Source organism: Nothobranchius furzeri, unplaced genomic scaffold (assembly GCF_043380555.1).
Source record: "Nothobranchius furzeri strain GRZ-AD unplaced genomic scaffold, NfurGRZ-RIMD1 Scf052, whole genome shotgun sequence".
Classification (NCBI taxonomy): Eukaryota; Metazoa; Chordata; class Actinopteri; order Cyprinodontiformes; family Nothobranchiidae; genus Nothobranchius; species Nothobranchius furzeri.
This window is the reverse complement of record NW_027223069.1, coordinates 6,331-10,000: the sequence shown is the minus strand read 5'-3', so window position 1 is coordinate 10,000 and position 3,670 is coordinate 6,331.

Below are 3,670 nucleotides of genomic sequence, written 5' to 3'. Positions count from 1 at the left end.
CCAAGTGGGACACTTGTGTCGGACTAGGGAGGCTCTGCCGTGCCCCCTGGAGGTCTAAAGGATGACCAGTAGTTGTGGTTCTCGCCCCGGGACTTGGGTCAGAGTATAGCCCAAGTGGAGCACTTGTGTCGGACTAGGGAGGCTGTGCCGTGCCCCCTGGAGGTCTAAAGGATGACCATTAGTTGTGGTTCTCGCCCCGGGACTTGGGTCAGAGTACAGCCCAAGTGGAGCACTTGCGTCGGACTAGGGAGGCTGTGCCGGGCCCCCTGGAGGTCTAAAGGATGACCAGTAGTTGTGGTTCTCGCCCCGGGCCGTGGGTCTGAGTATGGCCCAAGTGGGACACTTGTGTCGGACTAGGGAGGCTCTGCCGTGCCCCCTTGAGGTCTAAAGGATGACCAGTAGTTGTGGTTCTCGCCCCGGGACTTGGGTCATAGTATAGCCCAAGTGGGACACTTGTGTCGGACTAGGGAGGCTCTGCCGTGCCCCCTTGAGGTCTAAAGGATGACCATGAGGTCAAAAGGATGACCAGTAGTTGTGGTTCTCGCCCCGGGACTTGGGTCAGAGTATGGCCCAAGTGGTGCACTTGTGTCGGTCTAGGGAGGCTGTGCCGGTCCCCCTGGAGGTCTAAAGGATGACCAGTAGTTGTGGTTCTCGCCCCGGGACTTGGGTCAGAGTATAGCCCAAGTGGAGCACTTGTGTCGGACTAGGGAGGCTGTGCCGGGCCCCCTGGAGGTCTAAAGGATGACCAGTAGTTGTGGTTCTCACCCCGGGTCGTGGGTCCGAGTCTGGCCCGAGTAGAGCACTTTGGTCGGCTACCGGGGGGTGTGCCGTGCCCCCTGGAGGTCTAAAGGATGACCAGTAGTTGTGGTTCTCGCCCCGGGACTTGGGTCAGAGTATAGCCCAAGTGGAGCACTTGTGTCGGCCTAGGGAGGCTGTGCCGGGCCCCCTGGAGATCTAAAGGATGACCATGAGGTCAAAAGGATGACCAGTAGTTGTGGTTCTCGCCCCGGGACTTGGGTCAGAGTATAGCCCAAGTGGAGCACTTGTGTCGGCCTAGGGAGGCTGTGCCGGGCCCCCTGGAGGTCTAAAGGATGACCAGTAGTTGTGGTTCTCGCACCGGGACTTGGGTCAGAGTACAGCCCAAGTGGAGCACTTGTGTCGGTCTAGGGAGGCTGTGCCGGGCCCCCTGGAGGTCTAAAGGATGACCATGAGGTCAAAAGGATGACCAGTAGTTGTGGTTCTCGCCCCGGGACTTGGGTCAGAGTATAGCCCAAGTGGAGCACTTGTGTCGGACTAGGGAGGCTGTGCCGTGCCCCCTGGAGGTCTAAAGGATGACCAGTAGTTGTGGTTCTCGCCCCGGGACTTGGGTCAGAGTATAGCCCAAGTGGAGCACTTGTGTCGGCCTAGGGAGGCTGTGCCGGGCCCCCTGGAGGTCTAAAGGATGACCATGAGGTCAAAAGGATGACCAGTAGTTGTGGTTCTCGCCCCGGGACTTGGGTCAGAGTATAGCCCAAGTGGAGCACTTGTGTCGGACTAGGGAGGCTGTGCCGTGCCCCCTGGAGGTCTAAAGGATGACCAGTAGTTGTGGTTCTCGCCCCGGGACTTGGGTCAGAGTATAGCCCAAGTGGAGCACTTGTGTCGGACTAGGGAGGCTGTGCCGTGCCCCCTGGAGGTCTAAAGGATGACCAGTAGTTGTGGTTCTCGCCCCGGGACTTGGGTCATAGTATAGCCCAAGTGGAGCACTTGGGTCGGACTAGGGAGGCTGTGTCGTGCCCCCTGGAGGTCTAAAGGATGACCAGTAGTTGTGGTTCTCGCCCCGGGACTTGGGTCAGAGAATAGCCCAAGTGGGACACTTGTGTCGGACTAGGGAGGCTCTGCCGTGCCCCCTGGAGGTCTAAAGGATGACCAGTAGTTGTGGTTCTCGCCCCGGGACTTGGGTCAGAGTATAGCCCAAGTGGAGCACTTGTGTCGGACTAGGGAGGCTGTGCCGTGCCCCCTGGAGGTCTAAAGGATGACCATTAGTTGTGGTTCTCGCCCCGGGACTTGGGTCAGAGTACAGCCCAAGTGGAGCACTTGCGTCGGACTAGGGAGGCTGTGCCGGGCCCCCTGGAGGTCTAAAGGATGACCAGTAGTTGTGGTTCTCGCCCCGGGCCGTGGGTCTGAGTATGGCCCAAGTGGGACACTTGTGTCGGACTAGGGAGGCTCTGCCGTGCCCCCTTGAGGTCTAAAGGATGACCAGTAGTTGTGGTTCTCGCCCCGGGACTTGGGTCATAGTATAGCCCAAGTGGGACACTTGTGTCGGACTAGGGAGGCTCTGCCGTGCCCCCTTGAGGTCTAAAGGATGACCATGAGGTCAAAAGGATGACCAGTAGTTGTGGTTCTCGCCCCGGGACTTGGGTCAGAGTATGGCCCAAGTGGTGCACTTGTGTCGGTCTAGGGAGGCTGTGCCGGTCCCCCTGGAGGTCTAAAGGATGACCAGTAGTTGTGGTTCTCGCCCCGGGACTTGGGTCAGAGTATAGCCCAAGTGGAGCACTTGTGTCGGACTAGGGAGGCTGTGCCGGGCCCCCTGGAGGTCTAAAGGATGACCAGTAGTTGTGGTTCTCACCCCGGGTCGTGGGTCCGAGTCTGGCCCGAGTAGAGCACTTTGGTCGGCTACCGGGGGGTGTGCCGTGCCCCCTGGAGGTCTAAAGGATGACCAGTAGTTGTGGTTCTCGCCCCGGGACTTGGGTCAGAGTATAGCCCAAGTGGAGCACTTGTGTCGGCCTAGGGAGGCTGTGCCGGGCCCCCTGGAGATCTAAAGGATGACCATGAGGTCAAAAGGATGACCAGTAGTTGTGGTTCTCGCCCCGGGACTTGGGTCAGAGTATAGCCCAAGTGGAGCACTTGTGTCGGCCTAGGGAGGCTGTGCCGGGCCCCCTGGAGGTCTAAAGGATGACCAGTAGTTGTGGTTCTCGCACCGGGACTTGGGTCAGAGTACAGCCCAAGTGGAGCACTTGTGTCGGTCTAGGGAGGCTGTGCCGGGCCCCCTGGAGGTCTAAAGGATGACCAGTAGTTGTGGTTCTCGCCCCGGGCCGTGGGTCTGAGTATGGCCCAAGTGGGGCACTTGCGTCGGACTGGGGAGGCTCTGCCGCGCCCCCTGGAGGTCAAAAGGATGACCAGTAGTTGTGGTTCTCACCCCGGGTCGTGGGTCCGAGTCTGGCCCGAGTAGAGCACTTTGGTCGGCTACCGGGGGGTGTGCCGTGCCCCCTGGAGCCATGGGAGTGAGCTCCAGCAGACTGGTATTTTTCGGAGAACCAGGCCCACACTCCTCAGACTTTGTGCCCAGGGACAGGCCACCAAAATCGGCCGCGGCTCGTGCACTTTGCCCCTGCGTTTCTCCCAGAACCAGAGCCGGAAAAATCCCAAAATTGATGCCCAGAGATAGTCGACTCTGCCTGGAATAGATTGCCACCCAAACCCGCCAACTCACGCTGGTTTTCCGATGGCCTCACCTACTAACCCGAGCATGGTCATCGCTCGCACCTTCCAAAACCTCCAGGGGCGCAGGCACTTTTCATTTACTGGCCATAAGGCCGACCGCCTTAAGCGTTAAGCGATAAGCGAAAGGCTTAGTTTGGACTTAGTTTTTGGAGCGACGAGGTCGCCGTTTTGTCAATTCTGAACCGATTTT